The sequence below is a fragment of the Eptatretus burgeri genome, chromosome 8 (genome assembly GCF_056783735.1).
Source record: "Eptatretus burgeri isolate ZD-2024b chromosome 8, Ebu_testis_v1, whole genome shotgun sequence".
NCBI classification, from domain to species: Eukaryota; Metazoa; Chordata; class Myxini; order Myxiniformes; family Myxinidae; genus Eptatretus; species Eptatretus burgeri.
The window spans coordinates 87,948,160-87,955,313 of NC_140968.1; the positions used below are offsets into that span (position 1 = coordinate 87,948,160).

Genomic DNA, 7,154 nt, shown 5'->3' on the forward strand with positions numbered 1-7,154 from the left:
AAGAAAGGAGAAGAAGCAGAGCGGAAACAGTTCAACAAGCAAGCATTTTATTTACACACGCAGACACACAGACGCACGTATTTACAGCAAAAGAATAATGCAACAAAAGCAAATGCAGAGTTTAAACCAAATAAGACCGAAACACGGCAACACTTACGCAGTTCTACTTTACGGACGGCGCCACCACAAGCATTAACACAAAAAGCAAAGGAAAAAGAAAAGAAGTCGTGACTTCCCTTTTCGTGGCTGGTGAGTCCCTCTCCCACGACCGTCAGCGTGGTCGCGCCTGGCCCTGACCTCTCTCGCGGCCGGCGAACCCTCTCCGGCACTCCTCGTCCGGACGTGCAGGTCCACCTCACAACCGGCGCTGCCGCGTCTCTCGTCTGTGCCTTCGTTCACAGGCCGCTCGCCAAGCCGCGAGCGCAGGACCTCTTCCCCCAACAAGACAAGCAGCGCCAAGAAGAAGACTGCGTCCAGCCCAGAAGCTCAAACCACCCGAAGAACACAGGAATTCTCAAAGACAAGGAGACAGGAAGCCTCGAAAACTCTCACTAACTCACTCAAGGTCCGTGCTGTCCGCCTTTTGTAGCGCGGGGCTCCGCCCCTTTTTCAGCCCCGCCTCTCTTCGAGCTTCTGGGAGAAGCCTCTCGAAGGGGGGCGTGCCCTCTCGCTCTCCCTCCACCCCGCCCCGTCCGGGGGCCGGGAGAGTCAGTTTTTGGCTCAGGGCCAGAGAATTATTCCACCAAAAAGAGGCCCCCACCTTTTCTCACCTTTGACCCCAGCTCGGATCGCACTTCCACCACACCAAGCGCGGAGAATTTAGATGGGAGAAACAGGCGGGAAAAACCCTTGAGCATCGTTGGTGGGTTTTGTTCCTCCGCGGAGATCGTGACCGCACGGGGCTTATTGAATGGCGAGTGGCGAAGATGTGGTAGCGTAGGTGGTGGAGGTGGCGTGGTTGTAGTGTGGTTGGCGCTGTGGTGTGGATGGCCTGGTTGTTGAGATGCTGTTTGTTTGAAATAAAAGACAGAACAGAAAAATGGCTAACTCAAAGCGTCGCAGCCCAGATGGATCACATACATTCCCTCTATACAACGGGTTTGGGCAAACTACACATGGACTTATCGAGATATCTCACCTGAGGACTCTTTATGGTGTAATGCGAATTTCCACAACCGTAACAATATATATATATATATATATATATATATATATATATATATATATATATATATATATATATATATATATATATATATATATACATATATATATATCAATATATATCAATATATATATATATCAATATATATATATCAATATATATATCAATATATCAATATATATATATATATATATATATATATATATATATATATATATATATATATATATATATATATATATATATATATATATATATATATATATATATATATATATATATATATATATATATATATATATATATATATATATCAATATATATATATCAATATATATATATCAATATATATATATATATATATATATATATATATATATATATATATATATATATATATATATATATATATATATATATATATATATATATATATATATATATATATATATATATCAATATATATATATATATATATATATATATATATATATATATATATATATATATATATATATATATATATATATATATATATATATATATATATATATATATATATATATATATATATATATATATATATATATCAATATATATATATCAATATATATATATATATATATATATATATATATATATATATATATATATATATATATATATATATATATATATATCAATATATATATATCAATATATATATATATATATATATATATATATATATATATATATATATATATATCAATCAATATATATATATCAATATATATATATATATATATATATATATATATATATATATATATATATATATATATATATATATATATATATATATATATATATATATATATATATATATATATCAATATATATATATATATATATATATATATCAATATATATATATATCAATATATATATATATCAATATATATATATATCAATATATATATATATATATATATATATATATATATATATATATATATATATATATATATATATATATATATATATATATATATATCAATCAATATAGCCTGGTGTTGGCGCAGTGGTTAGGGCAGCGGCTTGGGATCCAAAAGGTCCTGAGTTCAAGCCCCGTTGGGCCACGGAATTAATACACCAGGGGGTTGACTCAGCCTGTCATCCTTCCGAGGTCGGCGAAATGAGTACCAGTGTACTGGGCCGGTGTATACCCTGGTTAAAAATAGGTGTACGATATCCCTGTGTCGTAAGAGGCGACCAGGGTTGCGTCAGGAAGGGCATCCGACATAAAACATGTGCCAAATCACTATGCGGATCATACGGATGATCCGCTGTGGCGACCCCTAACGGGAGCAGCCGAAAGAAGAAGAAGAAGAAGAAGAAGAAGAAGAAGAAGAAGAAGAAGATATCAATATATATATCAATATATATATATATATATATATATATATATATATATATATATATATGTATATACATGATAAATTGATATATTTTGTCACGGCGCTGGTGGCCAAGGTTAATCCCCTGGCCCAAATTGTGGTGATGGGTTGTTTTACACCACCAGCCCAGACGGTTGAGCGGTCTTTTCCTTATTAGGAGGTGGACATGTTGATCCTCGGAGATTTTAACGCGTGTGGGAGGGGCAGGGCAAAATGGCGGTGCGACAGGAGTACAGAAATAGATGCGCAGGGGGATTATACTCGAATACCACAACAAATACATGGCTACAGCTTCTTAAAATTAACACATTTAACATAAATTGACTAATAATTACAAAGGACAATAATAAATGCAATAATTATAAATATGTGAGATAAATTAAACTCGAAGGCAAGGTGCTTCTCCACACGGACTTAAATACAGACAAAGGAAAACAAAATAAAAGAAAACCCCTCCTTTACTCTGGAACTTCGCTTGGCACAGAGATGGTCTTTGTGGAACTTGGAATTGTGGCGCTCCTATTTGCATGTTTAGACATGCACAAAGTGGCGACAAATCACTCCCTCACAGTGGGACAAATGTATGTCAGGCAATTCATGAGCGGTCTTCAACACCAAGGCTCAGAGACCCTGTGCAGCTGCTTCATGCATCGATCATCCTCACTGACCTGATATTTGACATACACAAGGCTCTGGGTCCGTTCCTCATGACCCAACTAAGAGCCAAAGGCCAGCATCTTGCTTCACAACACGAGCCAAATCACCTCAACACAATTACAAGAATCGTGCCATCTTCTTCATGCGTTAAAGGAAAGCCAGCCATAAAGCCCTGTTCTTACAGGCCATCTCCTAACAACGTTCCTTCTCGACCACATGCGTCCTTCACTCCGCACTCAACCGCTCATCCTCCAAACTCAATTCTGACTCACTGACATTACCGAACCCCCATTTTCTCCTCCGGGGCATGGCTTGCTCGTAAGAAGCCTGGGAAAGCGGGGTGTCTGCCCGCTTGACTAGCTTCTGACGTCATGCCCATCAATCATCAGCCTCAGGGGTGTGACTTTGCCCACCGTCACAACTGGAGGCGCGCTTCTGCCTGCTCGGCACATGATATCCTACTCCCACAATCGTAACAATATATTGTTATGAATTAGCCAATTCGGACAGCCATGCACGACCGCTTAAGTCCCAACCGCAGTCGCGCATCCGCCGAAAAATGGAATTCAGTCGTAGCTTCCGGACAACTCCGGAAACCTGCTACGGGTGCCTTAACGCACCATAAACTGTCAATATTCTGTCCACGCGGTACAGGGTTAATCGCCGAATCTCGACATACATAATTATCTGCGCAGACAGAAGTATCGAGAATTTATACCTCGACGGGACTCGTGCAGAAACGAGCCGCTATGCGCGCTCGTTCCGTATGCGATGCCGAGCGGTTTTAATCACCAAGTTCCGTCGGACCAAATGACCACTTTTATTTTGCGTTAATAGCCGGCTAATTTCCCGAACGCGCTGTGGAAGTCAATGGGAGCACATTGACATTCAAACAATGGGGGCATTTATTATTACAAATGAGCAATCAATGGGGGATGGGGACATGACACAAGCAAAGCCTACAGCCGATGTCTATTATGTACAGGCACGCACTTAACCAACAATTCTACTTATAAAGATAAGGCGCCACAGAACACTTTCATACAAAACCCCAGAAAAGAAACGGGCTCGTGAGCCTTTATTCCAACTGGATAACCGAAGGCTCACAAGAGGCCAGGCAGGTTACCTGACTGCCCCTTGTGACGGCTCGAAGGTCTTCGGTTCGGTGACCCCTGGTGTCTCTTGCTTGGCCCTCGTGTCACAACGCGCCAGTCGCTGAGCGGCCAGGCGGCTTGAGCAGCTTGGCGAGTGGCTTGCTCGGTTCCCCTCGGTCGTCCGGCCTCAACTGCCGCCTGGTCAGTCGGGCCTGGCCGGCGACACGCTCGGAGGAGTGAACGGGTCTTTTGCTCTCTTAGTTGATGCTCTTGGGGGCCGTTCACTACCTCAGCGACATTTCTCAACCGTCTCAGGGCCGTTCGCCCAGACCACGACGCAGCTTGCTCGACTCCACCACAGCTAGCAGGACCTCTGGTACGCGCTCCTCTCCGGCTGTTCTCCGACGACCTCCGACTCTCGTCTGGCGCTCCCTGCTTCTCCGCCACCGACACTCCACTCACTGATTCGCCACCGACGACTTACTCCACCCTTTTTATAAGGCTGGGCGCCCGCCCTTCAAACTCTCACCCGAAGCCAGGCTCCGCCCACTCGTCACCTCTGACCTCTCACCCCTCAAAGGAAATCCCAAGTCCGACGTCACCAGTTGGTTTCGCGGAAGCCCTCTTTTGATCCGGTTATGCAAATTGGCTCGCGCCGTGGCCGTTCGCCTGTCTGTGGAGGTGGCATTGTTCATTGATGGTGAGGAGATGGCGGTTGCTGTTTGTTTTGTGTTGTAGGAGATGCTGGGTTGCGAAGATGGTGTTGTTTGTCGATGATGAGGATGTTGTGTTGTTTTAAAATAAAAGATCGAGAAAGAAAAATGGCTACCTCAAAGATTCACAGCCTGGCACATGAACAATGCCCTTTACACATCGGTGGGGATTCTAACCTGAAACACATACTTATCTAAATAACTGATCTTCGGGGAACCTGAATGATGTTCTGTGAATTTCCACAACCGCAACAATATAAATATATATATATATATATATATATATATATATATATATATATATATATATATTTATAAATTCTGTACGGGAGTATGTATATATACATACTGTATGTATATACACATGCACATATGCATTATCACACCCTACTCCAATGAATCCACTGCCTGCTCACTCTTTAGCTTTTCCATTATGTCATTAAATTAATTCCAGTAAAGCATTATCTTTTGAAGACTGCAATTCCTGATGGCATGACAGTAAAACATGTGTTAGATGTTGGTTCCACATGCTCTTTGTCACCGCCAAGAGACAAAGCTGTGATGATGGATGATGGCGTCAAAACTTCACAAAGCCACATTATTCAGATGGCTATCTTGGCAGGTGTGCCAACACCTCTTTTTTAAGTGACTCTTGGAGTCACATATACTTTCTGTTTCCCTTGTATCACAGTTTGATATACTTTTTTTGTGATGCACGATTGACTGCATCCGTGATTTTGCGATTACCTAGATGATTAATGCACCCCTCCACAGGTTATCTGACCGTGGATGCAGAGATTTACTGCAAAATGTGCTGTTTCAGTTAAGGTCACAAAAAGAGGGTTGTCGGTGCATTTAAATGAGTGTAGTCACACCTGAGCTGTGTTGTCTGGGAGCCGACTTCTTGCAGAATCAGACCACAGCACAATTGCCATCTGTTGCAGTGCCAGCAGGGGCACTGCCTTGAAGAACAAGCTCTAAAGGATGTCATATTGGCTCTTTCTTCTTGAATATGGACGTTTGTGAACACATATTGCATGTAGCCAGGATAGACCTGCAGACAGAATGCATTGCCAAAAATTCAATTCACTTTCATGACCTGAGCATATGGCTGATGCTATTACCTCAATTAGAAACCTTCCCAGTCATATAATCACTGCACAGTCAGAGTCATGATGCTTTCTGATGGATCAATACGCCAATGCCAAGAAGAAGAAAAAAACACACACACACACACCTACCTCTATCTGTGATGTCAAATTGCTGCCATCGAGCAACTACATAGGTGACATCAAAAGAATGTTCATTTTGAGCACAATGCTGTTTAGATACAAATAGAACAGCAGTTAGTGGAACGCATACCTCCACTAGGCTGAACAGTTTAGATTTTACATCTCACTGATGGGCTGGATCTGAATCAGGACCTTAACCAAAACTCATTCTGCTTATACTTGTCATCTACCAAACGAATCCACCTAGTTTTGTAATAACCCATCCCCAACTTTTTGAAATATCATGCTATGCAGTATATTGTTTTTTTTGGCCCCGTCTCTCAATGGTGAAGAATCGCTTAAGAATTTTTTTTAAAATCTCGGTTGCGGATTTGTATCTGCACCAAAATCGAATCATTTAGTCCTTGCCACACACCAAACCTGTTCACCAAGTTTCATCCGAATCCGTCCATCACTTTTTGAAATGCCCTGCTCAAAGACAAACAACACAGACAGACAAACAGCGGTGAAAACATAACCTCTGTCTACCTTCGGTGGAGGAGGTAATTTCAAATCATCATGATTCACACAAGCGTTTGCATTCAAGCAGTGGGAAAACAAGCAATCAATATCTTATTGCAATTATATAAACAAACAAATCTAATTTCTGGAACAAAAAATTCCACTTTTTCATTCAAAAAAAATTCCAATTTTTGAACCCCCAAAAAACTTGTGTTCTGAAACCCCCCAAAAAAATCTGCTTTCTAAAGCAAAAAACAATCTGCTTTCAGAAACAAATCATCGACTTACTGAGACCAAAAGGAATCCAAAAATGGAAAGAAGAAAAAAACTGCTGAAACAAAAAAGCTGCTTTC

At 40.5% G+C, this 7,154-nt stretch overlaps 1 long non-coding RNA gene across 1 annotated transcript in view; it reads right to left on the minus strand.

Annotated features, from left to right (window-relative positions):
* Nucleotides 1-6,823, minus strand: part of LOC147022225 (uncharacterized) — a 14,153-nt gene extending 7,330 nt beyond the window's left edge. Inside the window, exons 1-2 of the long non-coding RNA XR_015060640.1 lie at nucleotides 6,310-6,823; nucleotides 5,944-6,122 (exon numbers count right to left, since the gene is read on the minus strand). This is a non-coding gene — a long non-coding RNA (uncharacterized LOC147022225). The remainder of the gene's footprint in view (nucleotides 1-5,943; nucleotides 6,123-6,309) is intronic.
* Between the last annotated feature and the right edge of the window lie 331 nt (nucleotides 6,824-7,154).